Below are 26,262 nucleotides of genomic sequence, written 5' to 3' on the forward strand. Positions count from 1 at the left end.
GTAATCATCTTGTATTTTGTTCTTTATAATATTTCCTAACATTTTGTACTAAAAAAAGATGAAAATTTGCTTGTAAATTTTTCCAAATGACTTTCTAAAATTGATCGTCCGGACACACAACCTGTCCGGTCACACAACAACTGGGTATACTAGGTAGGCCTATATTAAATAGACCGTATTTGTGTTAGAAGTTTGGTAAACGCCAAGATGATTTTATGAGTAAATTCATGAAAAGTGCTTGATGCTTGATAAGGGAGAATTGCAGGGAATCGGAACTCACTTAACCAGACCTTCATCATGTGTCCCCCCCCCCTTGTTGTGCCTTTTCACATCAATTCCTCCTTTTGATTTTACTCTCCCTCTTCAACTTTCCCTCATTCCCATCCTCTGCCTTTTCCCATCCTTCCTACAGCAGAGATGCCAAGTTCAAAGACCAGCTATGCGTGAGATTTTCTGTGAATCTGAGTGAGATCACAGACATTGTGTACAATGTATATGGGGATAGGCTGCGATAGTTGCGTGAGACAGTTTTGAGGGGATGAACAAGAGTCCAAAATGCTTGAGTCTCACGCATAATGCGTGAGACTTGGTAGCTCTGCTTGAATCCTATTCTCCCTCCCTTATAGATCTAATAGATTTTTTTTTCCTTCTTGTTGTCTGCCTCTTCTTATGATCTCTTTATTAATCATCCTCTTTTCACATTTTGCCCCCCTTCCCCCTCACTATTACCTTCATGTTCTCTCCTTTCTTACATATTTCCCTGATCCTTTTCTATTATCTATTTTCTATTCTTATCCCTCTTCCTTGTATTGGATTGACACTTACAGACCATATCATTTGCTTTGCCACCCCCCCCCCCATCCTCCTCCCCATCTTATATGCCCTTCTTGTTCCCTCTTATCCCCTTGCTATATTCTTGTCACTTGTTTCGTGTCTTCTTTCTTTCTTCCTTTTTTGCTCCTGCCTGAGACCTCTGTTCCTTTATCCCAATATCCTCTTTACATTTCTCATTCATTTCTCCCTTCTACTTTCATTCCATCCTCTTTCCCTATCCTTATACCTTTTTTCTTACTCCTTTCTAACCATTTTCATCCCTCCCCCCCTCCCATTTTCCCTGGATACTTAACTCCTAAGTTTTTTTTCAATTGTCTTTCACCGATTGTCATTTTGTCCTTTTCCGATCCATCCTGTCTTACCCTCTCCCATTCCTGTACCATCTCTGCCTAGTGTCCTCACTCAGTACCCTCTCTATTCCCCTTCTCATTCAGAAATTATTTTGGAGTGTGATATAAAGTATGAAGAAACTCTACATAGTTTGATTTAATGGTCCCTTATGCTAAAATAAAACCTGGATCATATCTCTCTACACATGACACTGAGACATAAAATCATGCTGAACTGTCAATGACAGTTGTGATAGGAAAGTTTTGATATTTTGATTCATTGTGGATTTGATGCACTGTGAGGAAGATGAAGTATTATTGGCCATAGTGGGAGTCACAGTAGGGTAGTTCATGGAAATTCACAGATTGAAAGTGAAAGTGTGATGTCATTGGGAGTAATTTTTTTCTTTTCATGTTTTCATCTCTTCATTTTCATTTCTTTTCATTTTTTTAAGGATCTCTACATACATGTACTTCTCAGTGCCAGTACTTGTATTAATTTGCAATCATTCCATAGGTTTTGGTTGTACCACCTTTGATTTTGCAGTCATTTTTCATACGTTAGTTTCAGTATTAATGAGTATCATGAAAATGCAGAACTTTTTATTTTTTGATGGTTCATGATGACTGCAAATTTTCTTCTTTCAGGATTGGGCGTGGAATAATTTGTCTGTTGATATAAAAGGTACAGTAAAACCGATTTTCACTTTTTTGAGAAAATGACATTTCATTAATTTTTTTTTTTAATTTACTAGACATATGAAGCTTCTGTCATGTGACATCACAAATAAAAATGAATAAATAAAATTCTAATGACTTTTAAAATCTTTGATGGATTTTCCTCAAACCTTCACCAATATTTTTAAATTATTTTTCTCCCATTTTTACAATTAACTTTTTTTCAGGGTGAACTTCCACTTTAAAAGGGCAATTAGCAGTTTCCTTTAACATTTGACTTGTAAATAATTTATCAATGATTTTTAAATATTCTTATTTCAACTCTTTGTAGTCATTGTTTGAAGTTTAAAATAAAGCATTTTTGTTCCCATTGTCAAAAACCTGTCTTTTTTTATTTTGTAAAGTGAAAGGAAATTATAAAACAACCTACAGTCATTGTGTGTTTTCTGCCCCATTCCATAATTTTTTACTTGAGTATACTGCATTAAATTTTCCAAACAGATGAATTTAAACAGGTATTTTGAAAACTTTTTGTAAATATTTGTTTTTGTTTTGGGTCAGTACTCAGTAGAAATACAATATTGATAGAATTAAGGAAAGGGATATTTTACAAGTTCAATTTTTGCCAGTGGAGTGTTGTACAGTAATGAAAAGATTTATATCGAGCTAATAACTTATTTGTTCAACAAATTGATGAATTCTACATATTGTATACACAGTCATAAATCCCTTTCCCACTCTTTTAATTGAATTTAATTTTTAAATTCATTGTGAGGAGGTCGAGTTGTAATGAGGTCAATATGATTGGTCCATATTTGTTTACCTTTTAAACAATGATGCTCTACTACTTGTAGTAAAGTGAGGGAAAGTTTGCGCATTTGTAATTGAAATTTTTGTGTGCCAAGGTCAAAGAAAATCTTGTTTGCTTTTCTGAGCATGCCTTCCAGTAGGTGTCCATTATTTTTATGCTTCTTCAGTTTTGTGTATGTTTGCATGTAAACAAGGTTTTCTAATGGATTGTTTTTATGAGACGCTTTGACACTTTTGTAATCCCTCACACTTCCCTCCTTCTACATGATAAATATGAAAATCCTTTGTCTTTTATTACTTTTCATACCTTTATTCCTCTTCATGTTATTGAAAAAAAACTTTTGTTGTTCCTATTTTAGAATGGAGTTGATTCCTTTTCTTAAAATATGTTTTATCTATTTCGTTTTCTGTACTTTAAACCTAACAATTCATCTGATAACAATGGCCCACTTTTAAAAGTTCCTGAATTTGATGATAAGTTTCAGTCGCCAAAGCTCTTTGAAATTAGAGAAATTTGAATTCAATTGAAACTGTTTATAACAATATAAATTCATTCTTGAGCAGTTTTACCAGGTTCAATTTAGTTTGTAAGAGTGAATACAGTAAAAAGAGAGTCTATCATATAATAAAACAGACTGGAAGTGGTCATACGCCCTCTATATTTTGTTCTCACTCATTCAGCTCCACGCCTGGGTGGAAAATGAAGTTGATATTTTACAGAAATGTTTTAAAACTGTTTTTCAAGATAATTAAAATTTCAAAGGAAATTTGCTAATTCATATTACATATTTCATGAATGTTAGCACTGATTGTATTAACTTGCCAAATGCATCGATCCTGAACCAAATCAAATTATAATTTCCATCCAAGTAGCCTGGAGATCTACTACCAATTGTAAGTCTTATAAAACACAAGAAGAATTAAAATTCATTCAATAGTTTTGGTTTCGATTGGTTGACTACAAAACTCTTGATATTTTGCTACTGTCATACATGTATGTTTGTTGACACATGTACATGTAATTATAAAGTTCATAGTAGAGGGCAATATACTTTGGGCCGGGGAACAAAGAACAGTGTACTTATGGCATTCTCTGAATACCTGCATGTCTTCATTTTATATACCACAGTCCACAAAATTCAATAAGAATTTTATATAAATTTGTGGCTTTTCCTGCAATAAATGGTGATAAAGTTGACACTCTACATGTAGGTTGAACGCTTGTTACAAAAGTTGTTCAATAAATAGAGTGCTCAGACGACATGTTTGTGTACATGCATTCATATCAAATTTATAATGCATATCATTTTTTGAAGGTCAGTTTTTTACTTCTTTTTCTTGTCAAGGCAAAGCAAATTTACTTTTTAAGGAACAATTTATTTCTAAATGATTATACAAAATTATGTCCTTACGGCCAAATTATCATTTTTTTTTTCATTTTTTATACGGCCTAAAAAAATTACACTCGCCATCCAGGTAAATTGTTTGCACATATACTAGAGTAAGCCAGGTAAGTATGCAAAAGGGGGCATATCCTGGACTTTTAAATATAAAAATATACATGTGGAGAAAGATCTATATAATTTTTTCCAAATCAAAATAAGCAAATGTGAAATACATTATGAAATAATCCCTCAACTATCCAAGAGTGAAGTACATCCAGAAACAACTGAACATAAAGTTTATCAAAGTATTACTGTATTTTCTGGTTAATAAGTATGTTAACTTCCTAAAAGTTCTCGTATATTTTGTGTTAGTCACCCATTGATTCATCAAAATTAACTTTGACAATACTGACTGATTGCTTTTTAGACGCTGATCAAAATATTCTATTAAAAAAATTTAATAGAAATATATTGTAGAGCAAATCAAGTTCATTGTATTGAATCTCTCCTCCACCACAGAACGAGATCCAAGCATGATCATCCTACCTAATTTACCCACATTAAGTTGTGACTAATTTTGATCTTTCTTTGAAGTTCAGATTTTTTTAATTACTTCTGAAAAGGATCTAAACTTTATTGAGCAGTTCTGATTGAAGCTACTTTCAAGGCATTGTATATCCCTTTTGTGATCTATTTTGGTATCCTTTGCAAGTTTGTCCTTGGCTACCAGTTTAAAGACCTGGGAATTTGAAGGTTTCAATAGTATAATCCCTTTCCATTTGAAGCAATCCACCTTTTGAGGAAGCCTAAGCTGGACCCATCTTCTCCCTTATCTCTACCCATGTTTATCCCTCTGGCCAATCAGTGGTCCAGCCCACCATTAATAGGGGAAGTGTTACCATCTAATTGTACTGTAACAATGAGTCAGAGAATCCTTCTATCATATCCCTATTCATCCGCATTCAATTGAGGGCCCACTCTCTGATCCATGCTATGAATAGTCAGAAAAAAAACCCTGGTTGGATTGTGCGCTGTCCGCCAGTGCTAATGCGTGCACTGAGTCGTGCAATCAAAGTCCCCCTCTCTGCACAGCCCACTCTACTTGGTGCCATCACCATTTGAGTGTGGTTACAAGTAGTGCTTGGTGAATGTAAATTGCATGCAGAAGTGGACACAGGCAGGGTGAACGCCTATTCCCTATTTACATGCCTTTGAGCTGTAGCTGGTTAGTCTGTCAGCCGTGGAGCATTCATTACATGTATACCTAATTCAGCTCCAAGACATACTAGCTGTTTGTGTACATGTACTTCGAGCACTGCTATTTAGCCCATATTCCCGTATTGACTCTCAGATGAAAATACCTCTGTGAATGTATAGATTTTGAGCTAACCTGGAGATTTTTGCCTCACTCGTGTAAAGCTGAATAGCACTGACTCAACGAGTTTGTGTACAAAATAATTTTGATCATTTACAATTCCTTGGAGCCTGGAGAAGAGTGAAAGTGCTGGAACTGTCATTGACAGGAAATAGGATTCTATCTGTCATAACTCAGGATTATATTACTGGAGTAAGACTAAAGATACAGGGTAAAGGTGAGTGAAGCTACATGTAGAACCTGTTAGTGTTACAATAATAATATACATGACATATCTGGTTATCAAACCCCACAGCTATTTGATTTGACCCTTCAAATTTACACATGTACATACATGTGTGATTGATTTTGTTTGTACTGCATGCCCTATTGTGTAGGCCGACATTATTTATGATCACACCAAATTCTAACTGGACATCAGTTCGAACATGGATGAGGATTTTTTTTGTCCCTCTTTCTGAAGACTACTGAAAAATTGGAATCATAAGTAAGAACCAAGTTAAGAGGACCATATGTACAATCCATGTCGATTTTAAAATTTGAACAATCGCATGAATCATGATTGAAAATGTAATTACAAAATACAGAATAGAACACAGACATGATCAGCAGTTCAGTGTTGATAGAGCAGATTGTACAATTATGTCGATCGTCTTTAAATTTACCGCTTTCCTTAGCTAGCACAGCCTATTGCGCAGTTTGACCCATCACAAGAAAAGTCAATTCTGGTATGTGATTGTTAAGGCTTCCACTGCAAGAGCAAATTTAAAGATGTTTCAAAACTCAATCGTGTTCAGTGTCGCATTTGTGATGCTGAAGATCATGGTCAGCGTTTCTCCTCCCAATCGCTATCTAAAAAGAAGCTTACTTTTACGGCAAGGAATGGGGGACACTGAGCACACAATATGGCGTTTTGTGATTGCTTTAGTTAGAGATGGAAAGTATAGCGCAATGGAAAGCAAAGCCTGAATATTACTATGATCATTATTGTGATATTTGATATATCTCCTGATTTTTTTATTATGTACAACATACATGTACGAAGTGGGAAATATTGTTATGACAATGACATTTTTTTTAAATAAAAATAGGGGGAGGGGCCTATTTACACAATTCACAACCTTAACCCTACAGGCCTATTATTTTGGGCTCTCCATGAACATGTGACATATCTTGATGAGTGTTCTGAAAAAATGAATTGAAGAATTGGATGACTTCCTACATGTATGAGGATGTATAGATTATAGTAGCCCATTATTAAAAGAACATGGACAGACACTAATTTGACAAACCCTGAATCCTGATTAATGGTAGTATTGTTAGTAACATAATGATCAACAGATACACGCTGTAGGCCTAATTGTTTGATTCACAAACATGCTTTTGTATCCTGTTTAAAAAAGGAGAGAAATTTAGAATTGGAAGATAAAAATTCTCTGTGGTGCTCTTGCATAATGTAGAATGCCTGCATTTATTCTGAAAACAAGTGTGCATGGTCGTGGAAGGAAAGATATTTGCAATATTTGCAATGATCATGCATGCTTCATCCTCCCAATATTACCTCTGAGCTGAGTTTAGTCATTTAGCATCAGTGTTGAGGGATTATCTCCCAAGAAACATCCCAAAGTTTGCTTTTAAAAATAATAAAGATATCAGTAATGATATAACTTTTGGTGTCTGTTTAGAATGTTGATATGGAGCAACTTATGTAGGCTATGTACTTGTAGTCTATAAAAGCACTGTAGAAATTTAATTATTAGTATTGATATTTGGCTTTGACTTCGGTTTTCTCAGAAGAAAAGGTGTGATGTACTTACATACATGTACAAGTAGGCCTACATATTATTGCACTCACAAAACTTATTTCAATATTTGAGAGCTCCAGTGCAGCATTATACAAATTGGATTCACATCTGGTTTGGATTTGTATAAATCTTCTATAAGAGATTATTTGGGGATATAATATTTTGACTGTAAACATAGGGTATTCATATTACAGAGTCTAGCAGGGGGTGATCTAAAAATTTTATGATTGGCCCCACCCTAATAACTCCCCAGGGTCACTCTGTAGTATACAGTACAAGTATATAGAACTCTCCATATTCATGTATGTGTATGTATACCAAACGATATAGCAGCCTATCTGGAACCACTTATCTGCGAATGTAATGTACATTAACTTATAAAGCACAATATTCTGAATAATGTCCCCTTCAAATACCCTGCTCAAGGAATATAAAAGAAACTCTTTTGAATATGTTTTGCTGCTGTCTTATTGAATTTGCTCCACTGTGATATAAAAATGCACATCCCTCCATTCATTAAAAAACACTAAATCATTAAAATTCTGACTGTCATACATTACACTGAATAACTTGATTTTATGATTTCATGATATTTGTTGATTCACTTTATATTGTACTCTGATTTACTTATGTTCCATACATTGAATTGCTTATTTGTTAAACTGCAGGGCGGCTTTGGAAAGCAGTTAAATTGCATTTTAACTGAACAGACCTAACCTGCAGTGTAAAATAAAGAAAACAAATAAATGTGTATCAAGGAAAATGCTTACAGTAGGTCTCTGTCTCCTATTTTTGGAACGAAGAATGCTGACAATTATAAGCCCAGGCTAATACTTTGTATTAAAAAAAGTTCTGAAAATATTGAATTTATGCCACTTTCTATTTAATGTATTTGAGTATTACATGTAGTCCCGTGCCTTTTGTGCCCAGGGTCATTCTGCAAAGGACATTGAAGTACATGTTCTCATGCAGGATACTTCAATGAGATGGTGATTCAGATTTATTTGATGAATAAGAAGTTTACCCTATCAAACTAAAGTAAATGTCGAAAATTGAAAAGTCAATATTTTTCACAAAGTACGGTATTTCTTTTGTTTGAACGGAACTTTCTTTTCAGTGTTTCAAATACTGACTTCTGTCTGCCTTCATTTCAACTCAAGTTTCTTTTCTGTATTCAGTTGAATTGAGGTTGATCCAAGGAGATAATCTTACATAATTTCTTTCTCTATTGTCTCTGTTTCTCTCTCATGTTCTTTTCCTTCTCCTCTTTTCTCTTCTAGCAACTCTGCAATTTCTTTAGATTTCTCTCTGTCCGTCTGTACCTCATCCATTCCCCCTTTTCTCATCCTCCCCTCCCTTCCACCCCATTCCCTCTTTCCACAACCCCCAGAAGAAACCTTGGAATAACAAGTGTAAGTGCAGTGTGACCACACACCCAAACAGAAACAATACACCCTCTGTCTACAGACACTTGATTGATGACCTCAGGTAACCTTTAGGGATTGGGAGGGTCAGCCTGCTAATAAGGTAGCATGTGAACCTGTGACCCAGTGACCTTATTTCCCACCTGTACAGTGCAATATACAAGATCATTTTGACAAGGATGCTCTCTATCTTTTTTATTTTCTTCATTTCATTGGTAGCTAACCAGCATTTATCCATGTCATTGGACCTTCTTGTTTCTGCCAAGGTGATATATTTGCTTTGCTCCAAAAATTTGCAGTTAAACTCACAACACATTCAAGTCTCACTGAGTAAGCCTATAGGCCCTAGATAGTATAATAGAAAACCTTAAAGATACTTGAAGTGGTATTTTGGCACAAGTGCAGAATGGTAATAGACTTTCTGTGCTTTTGAAGTTGTAACTAGAAAAATATTATAATTTGTATTTTTTACCAATTGTTTTCATACTGGGAGCCTGAAACTGAAACTTAGAAATCCATGAAGCTAATGCAGGCCTACATTTACATGTAGTCTGAAATCATGCAGGCATTCATGAACAATTGTCCAAAATTCTTGTCGATAGCAGTGCATGCCATGTAGGACCTATAGATTATATGCAGCCAAAGGCGATCATTTCTTTGCAGGAATTATTGATTCAGTGGGGTGGTAAAATAGCATTCATTTATGGGTCACACTTTTCATAATCAATATTCAATTTGTATTCATAAACTGATTTAAATGGTATGACTGTATGTTGGGCTACTTGTATGCATGAAGAATGGAGCATATAGGCCTAGCGATCATTTATATGCAAAAGAAACCATTTGTCGAAATAATGGTTGAATATGCCAACATTTGCCAATTCATGTACCGGTATTTAGTACTTGTAGGCTTACAATGGTCAAAGTCTTTCTTAGAAAGGGCCTAAGTGGAAAAGAGAGCCAGGTTTTGTTTGTGCAATAACATCACCTGTGTAGGAAGCTTAGACATAGGGGATGGTGTCATCATGGACCTATTACGCAAAGTGCCAAATACCACATTTACATGCTACCCAGGCTCCCGGGTCTAACCCATAATGCGAGTCTGACTCTCCTTTTTTTCTACATGTAAATGCAATCACTGTGCTCCACGAGCCAGAGCTGACTAGCCTTTTTTGCTCCGCCAAAATAGTAGGATGAGACCTGCAACCTGGGCAGACAATAGCAGTTTTCAAGTTTAAACACAAAGTCTGCCCCTGTGATTGGCAGAGCAACTTCTGGTTTAATAGCGTGTTTCATGATGTTAATCTTGTCCGTTCATGTGAACTGTGTGCGCGGTGATCTTTTTTTTATTTTAGTACTTGTATTCCTGAAATGTTTCAGACAAAAAAATAACATGCTACCGGCTTTACTTGCAGTTCAATTTCTGTTGAACTGGCTTGCAGAGCATTGTGGGAGTCAGCAAAATTTTATCCACTGATGTGTGTTTTTGTCCCGTGAGCCAAGTCTGATCCGCAAGTTGGGGCAGCGTGTAAATGCGACACTGGATAATCGATGGGCCGAGTCTGCTCCATGAGGCAGGCCTGCCCAGTGAGCTGGTGTAGCGTGTCAACACGGTATTACAGTCTACATGTGTATGTAGAACTACAATACCTTTGAGTGGTAGTCTGATAGTTTAGATTTCGCTTTTAGTATGATCATGAGATTTAACAAAACATAGGAAATCTTCTACTGATTATTGCAGTAGTTATGATTGGCAGCAGTCTGTGTTTTCACTATTTGAAATGTTAGAAGGGCATAAAATTTACCTGGAAACTTCAAGTAAAATTCTGTACAGGTAGTTGCTACTGTACAGTGTTTGGCAGCTAGAGGGCATTGACCTCGTCAGGAGTAAAGGGTCATCTGATGATAGACAAGGGTAAATGTCAGGTAAATGTGAATGTGAAGTTCAAACAAGCTTGTCAGTTTTAAAGTAAGATGTTCCAATTATATATGTAATTGAACACACTCTATGGCCCGAATTCACAGGAAATGTGCATAAAAGCCATAAACCATGGATTCAAGTATGGTTTTTCAAAACCACCTTTGTGAATTCGGGTCATTGGGTTTGAAATGTTGAATAATGTTTCAGAGAAATTTGGCTCTTATTTTTAATACTCGGTGACATGTACATACATGTACCTGTAGAATTTGCTTTTGCTTCTTAAAATTTGAAAGTAAGATTAAGGTTCTACTAGGATTGCCTTCAAGGTAGGCACTACTACTTCAAGGAACTAAAAAAAAAATGCCAGGAATATAGAAGATTTTCCCTGCAAAGTTTTTATCATTTTAACCACATTCATTGAAATATACCAGCAAATACTTTCTATATTCTTTGAACATTTGTACATGCCCTTGTTAGGCCTACAGTGAACATGTAGAGCTCTCCAGCTTGTTTGAAAAATTTATTGAGAAAAAAATACAAATTCATAGGGAAGTTTTGGACTTCCTTGGAGGACAAATTGATACTGTACATAATTTATGTCCTTGCATCAATAATTCGATGCAAACCTTGTCTTATTAAAATTTTATTATTGGTCAATCTGGTAAATCCATTAGAATTTTGATGTCAGGGTCCAAGGGTCAAGTTATCACAACGAGATGACCTTATTTCAAATACTTATCATGCTTGATTTTGCTGAAAAATTTGAATTCTGTTTATTATATTTAGACCTACATGTAGGCCTACATGTTGTAGCATGGCATTTCTTAAAAATGTATAGGGAAAGGATATTTAATTGAGATGGTTTTTATATGCTTTTGTTCAGTGAGTCATTATTGAAAAGGAAATAATTTTAGGATTTGTAATTTCAGGATTTCCGTATCTAAACATGTCCAATTTAATTAATAAGAAGTTTCCATATTCCTGAATTGCTTTATTTGCTCTTTAATTTGACCATTTGAACTGTTATAAAGTAAAATACCGGTAATATACAATATAATATAGCCAATAATTGGTCAGTAGCCCAAGTGTGTGTGATTTACAGTTTTTTTTATTTGTCCTTTATTGACCTGTAAAAATCTGAAGATTTATGAAAATATATATTTTGTAGTTGATTATACATGAATGAGGTTTTTACCAGGATATGCCAAAATTTATGAGAATAATGGTTTCAGGAAATATCACTGAATACACATGTACATCACATAATTTGCTCCTCATTATGTTATGAATATCATTCAAATTGGAGCTTTACTTTGGTAAGTACATGTACTACCATGGTACTTACATAAACTGACCTGCAAGCACTAGGGGTATCAAACTTTCAAAATTTATGGGCCACAGGGGTGTAACTTACCCCCCCCCCTCTATTTTCACCTACTCTGGCCAATAGAGCAAACAATAAATAATTTTCAACATACAATTCTGCCATTAAAACTTGACCTCTTCTGTGAGTATATGGTATCTGGATGGAGAAGCTGTGGGATAGATATTGTCAGATTTATGTCTTCTAATTGTACCCCTTGGGAGATTTTTAAAGCATGGTGAATTCACACCAGCTCGATGTGTTATAAAAAAGCACTATGATCCCCAAAACTCATAAGTTACATGTGTCTCTCATGAGGAGAAATTAACTTTCACAAATTTGTAGTTCAGAATCCTTTCTAGATCTGAAAAAAAATGTTTGGACATGTTGCTTGCTTGCTTTTGAATGAAACTTGAAAGAATCATTTGTAATAACCATTCATATGATTTGAAGGTTTGTTTTCATCGCTTTTGCAATCCAGAGTAAAAGAGAACAAGTATGTCAGTTTTGAGTACCCAATAAAAATAATAGAAAAAAGTGTGTCAGTAGGCGAATTACAAAATCAAAATTCTTTTAGAATGCAAACACTGTTAAAATAAACACCTACAAACCTTTGTGCAGATGAAGTTCTGATTTTAAGTATAAACTAAAATTAGAAATTTAGCACATAGGTTAGGCCTGTCACTATAACAACTGGTTGTTTTATTTTTTAAACAATTGTTAGAACTTTTTTTTAATTATTTAGACTTTCTTAAACAACTTGTACAAATTTTAGAATAACACTTGTTAGAGTTTCAGGCTTAAACATTGTGCTTAAAATTTCAATCAGCATTTTTACAGTGTAGGGCTTGTAGGCAGCCTCCACCCCCCCCCAAGAAAAAAAGAGAAGGAATAATCCATTATTCTTTCTTCACAATGTCACTCTTGTGTAAAAGGATATGATTTACACTGACTACATTACTTATTTTATCAGACTTGTAGCCCAAAGGCTTCTGTAACCCCCTTTTTTTTACAACTTTGACCTACCGTATAAAAAGAAGTTTATCGCATTGCTTGTATTTTTTCTCTATTTCCTGTCAAAAGAAAGACTCATATGTGTACATGGAACAGGAAAAGTTAGGGACTCCAGGTTGTATAAATCTAGTATCATCTTCGAAATGTTGTGACCTAGATGTATACATGTTGTAGGCCTACACGTCTCAAGGAATATCTCTTTTTATTCTAATCCTTTGTGCTTTAAGAAATTCATATTTTTACTGTACATTATACATGTACATTTTACATGTAGCTGTGTGGAGCAGAATGATTTTTGATTTGCACAATTTGTATATATATATACATATCTTTCTGTAAGGCGTATACTTTTGTCTGAATTTTTGTCCTGTTTTATCAATGTTTTTCATTATTTTCCCCACTTATTTATGTACATAATTGTTTAAGAAATTAAACTGATCAATAGCAGGAGCCATACAAGTATTAATAGGCTGACTATCCAGTCCAAGTGCATTGTACTTTTTTTTAAAGGGGACTCACAGATCAATCTAGATCTCAGTAACCTAATAATGTAATAAAAATAATATCCCTTTGTTTATGAAGTGATTTGCAAATGTGACTTGTATGAACCTAAATCATTTGATGTAATTGGCTACAGAGGTTTTTTTTATACAGCAATAATTATCAGTCTATCAATTTATGATATGTTCATGCAGTGTATTAATTTAGTGGAAGCAATTGCTCTACACAAGGATTATATCATTACAAGTCACTTGATAGGGCTTGAAATAGTCTGTAGGGGCAGACCCTTATACACAGTTTAATCAATAAGCAGGCCCTGAAGTCTTGAGAGAAGTTTAGAGCAAGTTGTTGTAGATTTTTTTTTTGGAGCAGCTCACAGTCCCAATGCTTCTCTATTCAATTCCGCTGTTATTAGTAAAATAGGCGTAAAAAGAGTTTGCAAATTGCAAGTGCAGACTAGTATCGAGGACTGGGACATGAGCTATATTTTGCTTTTAATCTCCTGTTTGGGGGATGAAAATAGAGGGGATTATAGACATTTACCATAATGCAGCAAGGTCGGTTTGCAAAACACTGAAAATGAATTGACCTTGGATTGCTATGATCTGAAGAGAACTCATCACCGGTTGGGATAGAATTAGATAATTGGATGACATGGATGCAAGTGCATTTTTCTATATTTTTAATTTTTTAATTTTTTTGGAGGGTGGGGTGGGGGGATAGTTGCTGATGATGCAAGATGATCATGATTTTTAAAAAAGGTTAGGCCTACAGCCTACTGAATACATGGGCCTATAGTATTCTTGAAATTTTCTATGGTTACATTTTATCGAAAGTACATGTATCTTTCTATTCATTCCTTTTCATATAAGATCTAGGCCCTTTATTTTTTTACTGAAGAAAAAATTTACTGGCAGAGGTGTATAAACGTGCATTTTTAATACTATTTCAGAGAACCTTAAGTTTCCCCCATGAATAGGCCCACTTTCCACAGACTGTCACAACATTGATGTTTTCTTGTTCAGCCAAATACTGTTGGTCATTATCGGCATTCAGATTGCAGTGACTATTTCAGATTGCAGTTGTATTCCTTCACATCATAAATATTTATGAGCTTCACATGGATGAAGGAGCAAGAACGGCCTTTATTTGCAATGAATCTGTAATAAACAAGGGATTGTGCATAGTACTGTCATGGTCTACATGTTACAGTGTATGTGCATGCTCCATTGGAAATGTTTGAAAAATAATAATATCTGTACATGTAATTCCTTTAAATATGAGAAAAAAAATGTTAGGCTGCCTGTAATGGCTTTGTCATACTACATGTAGTTCAGAAATTTCAATTGCGTTTGCGACATTCCTATTTCAATTGGGTGATTCTTGTATTTTCTATTATCATGATTTCTTTATTGTGATTGTATTAATGCTTTGAAATCCTTTTATGAAAATGTTTTGCATCATCAAAACATTTTACAGCTTTTGGACCAATGCATGCAATATGAATAAAGCATTGAAGAAAAATCAGGCATTTCACAAAAGCTTGAATTTGTTGTCATACCTTCATGCTCACATGAATCTTGACATTACATGTATGATCAAAATACTCCCCAGGGAGTGAAAAGGAGGGCTAACTGCATGATGGTTCGGGCTGAAAGTATTTTTAGCTTAATAAATAGAGTAGAATTCACTGAGCAAAATGCCGAAAATTTCATCAAAATCTGATAAAAAATAAAAAGATATTGAATTTAAAAGTTTAGCAATATTTTGTGAAAACAGTCGTCATGAATATTCATTAGGTTGGCTGATGATGTCACATCTCCACTTGTTGTTTTGTATTTTATTATATGAAATTAGGATTATTCAATTTTTTTCCTCCAAGAACAAGAAAAATTGGATTGACAACCGATTTATTGTATTAGATATTTATTGCTGCAACTTATTTCATTATAAGGGAGACATACCATTCACACAAGTATGAAATAATGAAAAAAATATGATTTTATGTAATAACATAAGAAAATGGAAAGTGGGGATGTGACATCATCAGCCCACCTAATGAATGTTCATGATGACTGTTTTCACAAAATATTGCTAAACTTTAAACTTCAATAACTTTATTACTGGGTATTTGTTATCCGATTTTGATAATTTTTTGGTATTTTGCTCAGTGAATTCTACTCTATGTATTAAGATATAAATATTTTCAGCCCGGACCATCCTTTTAAAGCCGGCAGTATTATGGTCAATAATATCTGTGTGTAATGTCCACATAAAGCTGAATGGATTTCCTGTGCTGTTAATTCTTCATATTTTTTTAATTCTGAAACATTTAAATCCATTTTTAAACTTTCAATAAAAGTTAGAACTTTCAGATGAAATGAATCTAGAATCGAAAAGGCTGAACCCTCAACATATTAAGTGCTGAGTGCTTTGAAAAAATTTCCAATTCCTTTTCAAGACTTGTTCGAGCATTGTCTGTGTCAAATACGAGCCCTCAATGTGCGTGCCCCATTATACATCTTCATGCGTTCAAACTTGCATGAATACCCTCTTCTTGTATTAGTTGTACTTTCACAAACTTGTTCAAGATGGGTAGAGTCAGTAAGAAGTACACTTTGTAAATCTCATCTTATGCATAACTTGGTTTTTCTCTGTCCATACAACAATGCTAAGCTCAGAAACAAACATTCCACTGGGGCTTATAAAAAGGACCACAACAACAGTACAACAATTTCTATGGTCCTGCTTGGCAGAGTAAAATGTCTACTCTTTCTTTACAGCCATTGTTAGGAGCTCAGCACTTTTTGTTGAAATCATGCTGAAATGAGAATAGTTGCATGTATTAACTGAAGATATATTCATTACACTCGATCTCAAACAGATCAGGGTCTAGTGTGATTTTCTGTATTTCAATGACATGAAGACAGGCTTTACTAGAGAACTTGAGTGACTTGAATTGAATCAATTTGAACTCAATTTGTCCTATTGTCAAGAAGGGCAGTAGCCTATGGATCATTTAATCCATCTGCAACCCCTGCCTGTGGAAAAATGTCTACTTCGATACTTCTAAATCATTTTCAACTCTCATGCCTTTCTGCAATTACACAACGGACCAGTTCCATGCTCTTGGTCGAATAGTCAGATTCAATGCTGATCATTGTGCAGCAAGCAGGTGCAAAATTGTTTCTGTGCCAATGTTCCAAATTTTGAGCAAGAAAAATATAGCCCCCCGGCCCCCCCCCCCCACCCACACACTGACATTGATAAGTTTCTTTATGGTATTTTTATTCCGAATTCCAAAATATGTTGGTGATGATTTTGAGACACTTTCTTGTTAATAATCACCCTTGCACCGCAACATTGTAAAAAAGGTTATTTTTCTGCTTCTTTCTGTCAAAATGACCCTTTCAGGTTTGAAAGCTTCAGGGACATCTCTCACCCAAATCACAATGAATATGAAGCATTGCATCGCTTGAAAGTTTCAAGGATGTCCACTTCAACAAAACTAGAAACTCAGTTGTTGTAGGGCCTCAAATGCCCTTTTTACACAGGATTTTCTTAACCCCGGACTATCGCTAACCCCGTACTATCCTTAACCCCGTACTATTTTTTTTTCCTTTTCACACATGCCAAATTGTCATTGCTAACCCCGGATAAGGAATGCTTGCTTTTTACACACGAAACTCGCTAACCCCGGACTAGTGGTTTTTGTCGATCATTCGTAGTACAAGTGCTTCACTCGTACACTTTTTACACACGCTACAATTTCCTTAACCCCGTACTATAGGTGGGGCCAAATTGCCATTTAGCCCCACCTATAGTACGGGGTTAAGCTTAGCCCACTTTCGTTTTACACATGCGATCTTAATCCCGTACTATTGCTCTTAGCACCGCAATTGGTGGGATAACCCTGCTTTTTTGCAGGGCCAAATAATCCCGTATTATAGGTGGGGTTAGCCCACTTTGCAAAAACGCTGTGTAAAACGAATGTGGGCTAAGCTTAACCCCGTACTATAGGTGGGGCTAAATTGCCATTTAGCCCCACCAATAGTACGGGGTTAAGGAAATTTTAGCCTGTCTAAAAAGGGTAAAACTGTACATGTAACATCAGAATACAGTTTGTATGATAATACAGAAGTCCTGTCATACAGTCATTAACAGGACAACAGCAAAACCTGTTGCTTTGAAGTTAATATTCCTGATCAAGATGGATTACATGTACATGTATACACAAACAGCAGGCAAAATTGAATCAGTAATACACTCTCAATCTACCATTCAGTCGTGTATATGTGAAAATAATGAAGGTCCCCTTTACCCAAAAATTGTCAGGTGTGTCCAGAATTTGTCCACTGTCAACTACCCTGACATACATGTGTACATACATGTATAAAATGTAATGAGATGCAATAAACATAATTAATAGCACGATTGCAGATTATCTTGCACTCATATCTTTACATTCAAGGCCAAAAATTTCACAACACCGTTTAAGATTAATTTCTCTTTTGCTGCCAACACAGGCTTTGAGCTTTATCACCTCCAAGTATTATATTTAGCATGGTATGTATGATTGGGGAAGTGGATTATGATTTAATTTCCCATCATATCATCCTGAACATTGATTGGTATAATCATGGACCCTCTAGGTCCCTGGTATAATCAAACTATCCAGACCAGTATATAATTTGCAAGTTACATGCCCTTTTTTAGTGTGCAGTGTGAGGGTTCTTGAATAAAGTGGGAATGATCTTTTTATTTGAGCTGTAATCTTGCTAAACAAATGTATCATTCAAATGTTCTCTCCACATACAAAACACATTCACGTTTTGATTAATGCAGCCTACTGCCTGCATATAGGCCTATACATGTATGTGCACTAGTGACCAAATTTGATGCGAAATAAAGGATTTTGTAACGTTTGCCGGGGGGGGGTCTCGAAAAGCACCCCAAACAAGTATTTTCCATATTCTGAAAATGCACCCCTTAAGTATTGGCATGTGAAACCCGACCCTTAACAAGTATCGGAAACAAAACGATGCTCTTGAAAAATATTCCTGAATTGAACCCATAAACAAGTACATTTACAGCAATTTTTTAGTTGTAATACGTCATTAACGTCGGTTTCACCTTTACTTACATGAACATCATTGGGTTTAGTACGGCACTGTCTCTCGCAAATTGGACTCTAAACATGTAGTGTGGACTGTTGGGGCAAAAAGTACATCCTTTTTATAAAAAAACATTTTACTCTTTTTTATACCCTTGCAAATTCGTCAATTCGACCCTGAACGCCGGGAACATTCGCTTCATTTTTTGAGGAACTAAAAGTTTTTAGAAGGTGAGAAGCTGACAAACTGTGCTGAGGGAAGATAACAATTTAAAAGACTTTGAATAATTAGTACATGTAGGCTTTTGATAATCTCTAATAACAGTTTTCTCATATTAACTTTGAGGGTTCACCCATTTCTCTGCATACATGTATGTGTTAGTGCTGTGGTGTATATCCTGAGAGTTCAATATTTGTTTCATTGTCAAAGTAGTGGCGGCCGATTATCTTGTGAGAACTGGATGAGCATCCATGTGCTACTGCATTATACAATGTAGATGGCAAGATCTGATAAAATGGTAAAACTTTTAGGATTTTAGCAAGCTGCCCTAAATCTAAGGTTGTGTTTATGCTTCCACTTTTCAGGCCAGAATCGGTGTTTCCAAACGTGATTAGTCCAAAACATGGTTGCGTCCATGCTTACTTTCATTTAAACACTGTTTCAAAATGCTGATCATAAACTCACAAAAAGGTGCGTTTGTAAACGTCGTTTGACCAGAATCAGGCTTTCTGGGGAAGTATAAACAGAACCACGATCGTAAACGTGTTTAAATGACGTCATTTGGTACATGCTTCCGGTGAGATGAAAATCCGCGGGCAAATACAGTCGCATTGCTCCATGTTATCTCCACATAATAACAACACTTGGAAAAAAACTTTCGAAAAAGGGCGCTCCCAATTTGACCTCGCTTTCCTGCGAAGCCAGCTGGAGATCGTGATTTCGCCTCTGAAAAGTTAAGCATAAACAGCACTCCCAGAACCACGTTTACGATCGGCGTTTTGAATCGACGTTTGAAAACGCTGATTCTGTCCTCGCAATGGAAGCATAAACACACCCTTAGTAAAGCAAAATCTGGAGCAGTGATGGAAAGAGGTACACTACAATCAGATCCAGAGTTGAAATTTTACTGGGTGCTACAGAATCCAGGATTTTTTTTAAAAGGGGTGGCACAATTTACCTGTTCGAAATTTGACAAGGATAACAAAAAGTTGTCAGCCAAATTTAAGGTCAGTAATTCGTCTGCAAAATAATACACAAGCAAAAAAAGTAAAAAGTTTTCACCTTAAGGTCAATTTGCCTCTTTTTTTTCTGTTAAAAAATATCCCTGATCTGCTCCTGACAATTAGCCTGCAGGCTCAGACCCTGATTGAAACTTTGATCAACAAGTGGGTCTCCATGCAAAGACTAGCACATGTATACAAACTTGCTGTTCAATGCTGGGCGAGAGGGCCTTCAGTATAAAAGGCATTATAGGCTGCACATTCAGACCCTTAACTCGAGTGAAGGGTTTGCACAGCAGACTACAAGGCCCTACATTTGCACATGAGAAGCCTATATGAACATAATTTCTTTATAGGGTCTTGAAGATCATGTGATGGGTGCCCATTTAGGCCTACAATACATGTAGAACAACCCGATTATAGTTCAGATCCGCCAACCTACACAGCAGGACATGAGACATACAGTATTATTCCTCTGTAGCAGAAAATATTTGTGTGCTTGATACAGGAATGTTTTATAAATATGGATAAGCTTGAACAGATTTATGATGGTAAACACAGATTGACTGAATATTTGTTTTTTGTTTTTATGTAAACTACATAGCTCACATACCTTACTTGTTCTACATGTAGCCCACATGATTTGATTGGAAGGGGGGGGGGTAATGTGGGATCACTGGGATGTAGACAACCCCTCGTTGGTCATTCACTGTACAAATATTAATAGATGGAATTATGGCTTTGCCTTCCATGGTTTGGTCCCGGGGGGGGGGGGGGCCACTTACATTGACGAGTGCACATGATACCATGCGCGACCAAAAAACACGTACAAAGGATGTCTTTTTCACGATAGGGCATGTTACATACGTAATGTGATAAGGGTGTCAAAAACACAAAAATAATGAAAAAGGGGTATCTACTTCACTAGGAAAATTACGTGTTTAAAGTCAAATTTGCAGGAATGATAAAACAAAATTAAAATGTTTTATAAAGGATGTCCTTTTTGCCCGAACAGTTTGTGTTTAAAGGCCGATTTGCGCGAGGTGGGGTCGTACTAAACCAAATAAGGTAAAACCGACGACCGAAGGACCCATAACAATAAAACATTCCTGTACTTGTTCAGGGGTTCATTTCAGTGAATATTTGCCAAGAGTATCGTTTAGTTTCCAATAATTGTTAAGGGTAGGGTTTCACACGCCAATACTAGTTAAGGGGTGCATTTTCAGAATATGGAAATTACGTGTTTAGGGTGCTTTTCGAGACCCCATGGTCGCGCATGGTATCCACTTGTGAATGGAAGTGGCCCCCCCCCCAAGGGTTTTGTTAGATAAGGAGGCTGTGCATATTTTATAGCTTAGGCCTACACATTTTGAAAAGTCTTTCAATTATGATACAACAGGCATAAGGAGTAAATCTCCAAGGTATCCATGCCCCCCTAAACAAATATAAATGAATGAATGAAAAAGGGGAAGAAGGAGGAAAAAATAGGAAGGAGAAGCAAGGAGAGAAAAATCCAGCTCATTAGTTATAATTTTTGTCTGGGGGATATCCCCAACAAATGCAATCGACTTTAAACTTTTTGAATACTGTTCCAAGGCCACAGAGTCCAATTGTTACTTGCATACACTGTATTAAACTTGAGAAATACTATTCTGTTGAGTGTTTGATGTGAAAACAAATTTATTTGCATACTTGATTCATATTGACTAACCTTTGATCATTTACACAGAACAAGCATAGCTGAGTCTGAAGGTGTACATTGTAATAAAAGCTGGTAATGTTTTCATATCCGTGATATGAGCTGCATCTGTCATATTAGATTTATTTGTAGTGTGAAATCGGAATTGAATATGAGAAAGTAATAACAGAAATCATATATCATTTGTTATTACAGTTAAAGAGGGTATACTCAATATGCTGGTACTTTTAATTTGTAGGGCTTATCTGTATATATATGCTGATAAAATCAGTTTGTTTCATGATATCATACATTTTTAAAAGTTGATAGTGATATTTTAAAATGTTATGTTTCATAATTTCAGTCTTGTTTACCCTCCAAAAATATCCATCCCATCTATACTTGGATCTGACAAAGAATATATTTCAAACAAAGATTGATAGTTATAAATTGTAGGCTATACATGTTGATGTTTACTGTTAATGTTCAACATGTACCTGCTACATGTAGTTGTACTAGTAGCTTTGTGTACTAAATTGAGGCAATTAGTATGTAAAGTGAAGGTTGATGGAATTGCATAACTTTATTAGAAAGTAATCAATAGGACAATAGTGAATGGTTAGATTAGATCGGGAAATATCCCTGATTAAATGTCCATCTTACATCATAGTAATATGCAGATAGTCAATGGGACAAGCGCAACATAGTGAATCTTTTGTAGGTTGTACAATGTCGATTTACATACATTAGGCTGTATGGTTGCCATTGGTTGGCATATTTATTTCGGACAGTGTTATGTGTATAGGCCTAGTTGTGAATTCCATTTCCATGTGTCTGTTTGTGATAAATGCTGACCAAGACGTAATTTACCAGTTTATTATATAACATGCCCTAAGATGTAGAAGCTATAACCTATAGCCCCATGGGCTTTTTATATGGGGTCTATATCGTTCCATGTTTAAAGGTATTGTTTAACTTTGTGAGCAGCCGATTTAAAAAATTCTCAAACCAAGATGACCAGAGATGCCAAGTTCAAAGACCAGCAATTCGTGAGATTTTCTTTGAATCTGAGTGAGATCACAGACGTAGTGTACAATGTATATGGGGATAGGCTGTGATAGTTGCGTGAGACAGAGATTTGAGGGGATGAACAAGAGTCCAAAATGCTTGAGTCTCACGCATAATGCGTGAGACTTGGTAGCTCTGGATGACACATGTGTACAAGTGCATGTATTAGAACGAATAAACCCTGAAAACAACCATTATTGAGAATGAAAAGCTAAAACTACAAGGCAAACCCCGATTTCATAAATAGGCATCTTATAGACGCCTAAATAAATAGTACACATAAGTGTATGGGATGAAATTAAGATGGTGTTTCCGGTCACTTTCTATTTCAATTTTTGAAGCACTAAATATTTTGGAATGCAATTTTTTCTGGGCTTCATTTGTGTAACATCACAGACACAGGTGACAAGTGTGACCTTCTAGCTCAGATTTTTTTAAAGTCAAACCAATGTTAACCAATCACTTTAAACCAATCCTTGGTTTAGCTTTACTTGTATAATACACATATATATGTAGGTCTTGATTATAGGTCTATGTCTATATAGGCCTATGTGGTGATATGACCGGGGGGGGGGGGGTTATCTTTGATATTAAGTTTTATTTCCTGAAAAGTGCATGGATGATTCATAGTGTGCAAGTGTTAAATCTGATCTGATCTTCAAAACTGACCTGAAATAATGAATATATTTAATAGTTTACAGCAATGATAATTCATAGTATTTTTCAAGTTTATCATGAAAACTAGTTCTGTACAGACAAGCTGACCTTTTGTACTTCATAAATCAGTTAACAAAGTGTAGTTCACCTTGGAACAATTTATGAATGCCTTTGCAATACAGTTTTCTCTGTTTTTATCATTTTTATCAGAAACGGGTGGAGCCTGTAATATGTGGAGTTTTGTTCATGAGAGCCATGTCTCAGACCCTTACACCCCCCCCAAAAAAAAAATACAATTTGAATGATGATTCCAGTGAAAAAATAAGGCTAATTACAAATTTTTAGCATGTGCATGTGAAACCAAACCAGAATCACTATTAACGCTAATCACAATTTAAGTTTCACTCAATTTACGGTTCAAATTTTCCGTGTGAAAGGTCTGATGATTCTTAAGATGAATTGCAATCACCATTACAATGATGATTCAAGATTCATGTATGGAAAGACCCTTAGTTGGTATACTTTACCCCCCCCCCCCCCATCTGAAATTCTTATATTTTCCTTCACGTTGTTGTAAATGCACCTGTTGTCTGAAAGTGAGTTAAATGGTTGAGATTTATTACCCCCACTACCACCTCCCCTCCGAGGTTGCATTCAATCCATACTCCTCTCAAGCTAGAATCACAAACATGAACCATACATGTACATCGAAATGCAAATCATGGTCGTTTTTGGGGTAGCATTCTAACAATTTTTCATCTAAATTGCTTTCTCTTTTCTTCAATAAAGCCCACCCACTATTGTAGAGTGCAATTTGACTTTATAGGAAGTACAATGTATTTTTATTTGAACTGGAATCAGGCTAAGACATTAATTTTGTAGTTCCGTGTTGGAGATATCCATTGCATTTAATTTATTCTTATCAATGTATGCAGATCCATCTTCCAAGAGATTTTCTGACTGATGAAAAAGTGCTTGAACACAATCTTTGTTTGAACTAAATATCTGTGAATTTCATGTTTTTAGTAAAAAAAACTGTTGATTGAATGCAGCCTGACAAGTAATCAGGTTCAAGGAAAGTTTCATCAAATACCATCAAACAAGGGACCTGGTTTCATGACATGATGAATGTGATCATGACAGAGTTTATAGGAATGTGGGTTTTTAGGGGATATCTCAGAGGGCTTTTGGAATTTGAGCTCTAGTCTGCCCTCTGTCTGTATTTTGTCAGAATGCCCCCCCCCATACATTTAGGCCTACTTTTCTCCGACTAACAACCAACTTATACTTTGATATTTTGTTGAGAGATTTCAGACTGAAAGTAGAATGCAAATTTTTATTGAAAACTCATTTTATTGATGAAATGGGCTCATTAAGAGGCTAGTCTGCTGGGCAAACCCTTCACTCAAGTAAAGGGTCTTGGGCCGTATTCTGAGGTCATTTTATCTTTAAAATATTTTATTTTATCTCTTAAAATGAAATTGGTATTCTGAGATGACATTTTATCTCTGAGATAAAATTTTCAATTTTATCTTGCGTATAAATTTTATCTTGCGTAACAATAGATGATACGCAACAGAACAGTGCTTGCGTAGACATACCCATCGCGTATCTTGGTATTGCAACGCGGATGATGTGCTTGCGCTCATGTTACTTTGAGGAAAAAAATAAAATAAACTTAAAAGAGGGTAGGGGCTATTTTATCTCCGCGACGTTGATTTCACCAATATTTCTAGGTGAATTAACTCCAAATTTTGACATGAAAATGAAGAAAAAATATATATTTATTGAGAATAACACCTTAACGTTATTCCTATACAATCAGAAAGTATTTCATAGGATATATCTTGACTAATATTGTCTTTGAAATGATGCTTGAAAAAATGCGATGGAGACTTCGAAAAAAGATGAGAGTATTGTCCTTTTTGTTAAAAAGAAATCTCTGTAAAGACGCGCAAGCGTATAGTGCAAGCGTATTTCAAGTCAATAAATTGACGCAATCTGTCCCCTTTGACACACCTAGCGGAATGGATTTCAATTGGTTAAGTGACACTAGAGAGCTATAAAAGCGCGTTTCTAATTGGATATTGATTAAAAAGTAGGTGTGTCTTACAGAGATAAAATTGTTCTCAGAATACCAATTCGGAGAGATTTTAAGGGTATTTTATCTCACTGATTTTCACGGAGATAAAATATTTTATTTTATCTGAGATAAAATGGATCTCAGAATACCACCCCTGAATTGCAGCCTACTTTATATGCTTTGTGTACTGAAGGCCCTCTCGCTCAGTTTTGTATGTGCTAGTCTTTGTGTGGAGACACACTTGTTGATCAAAGTTTCAATCAGGGTCTGTGCTTGCAGACTACAAAGAGGCCATATCATGTCTTCCAAACTTTATGCAATTGTTAGATTTCCCATAGGGAGACCAGGGGTTGTGGCAACATGCTGGCTGTGATTCAGCCATCAATGTGTAGTTACCTATTAAAGCATATCAACCAATATTGGAAATTTAATATCCTGAAATGTCACATAAATGGAATAGGCCTATACTTTACAGCATAGATTGTCTCATCACCATTACTAATAGTAGATATGGGCCTACACGTTACCAGTAATATCCACTCAGGTATGTAAATTGAAATATTTCTCTTTTTAGCTAAAACCATATGGCACAACATATTTTGCACCAATGTTGAAGCTAAGTGGCACAGTGCATGGACAATTAGTCAATATTGAGGGAAAGTCTTGAAAATATAGGTTAGGGGAGACCGGGGTTAGTTGGAACATGGGGTAAGTTGAAACATTGAAATTTTCTTTAAAGCCTGTAAAATAAATTTGTGCAATACTGCCCTCAATTTATTGCTATTAATTATACAACAGTGTTGAATTATTATTGCAATAAATTGAGGGCAGTATTGCATAAATTTATTTTACAGGCATTAAAGAGAATAACCATGTTTCAACTTACCCCATGTTCCAACTAACCCCGGTCTCCCCTACGCCTAATTGTTGCCATAATATGTGAGGTCTTGAATACTTGGATGTACATGTAGTAGGCCTACATGTATTTTGATGTCACAGTTTC

At 35.5% G+C, this 26,262-nt stretch overlaps 1 long non-coding RNA gene across 1 annotated transcript in view; it reads left to right on the forward strand.

The window, feature by feature from the left end:
- The first annotated feature begins 5,069 nt into the window (after positions 1–5,069).
- LOC121419075 overlaps positions 5,070–26,262 on the forward strand; it is a 36,989-nt gene continuing 15,796 nt past the window's right edge. Inside the window, exon 1 of the long non-coding RNA XR_005970549.1 lies at positions 5,070–5,628. This is a non-coding gene — a long non-coding RNA (uncharacterized LOC121419075). The remainder of the gene's footprint in view (positions 5,629–26,262) is intronic.

Source organism: Lytechinus variegatus, chromosome 7, assembly GCF_018143015.1.
Source record: "Lytechinus variegatus isolate NC3 chromosome 7, Lvar_3.0, whole genome shotgun sequence".
Classification (NCBI taxonomy): Eukaryota; Metazoa; Echinodermata; class Echinoidea; order Temnopleuroida; family Toxopneustidae; genus Lytechinus; species Lytechinus variegatus.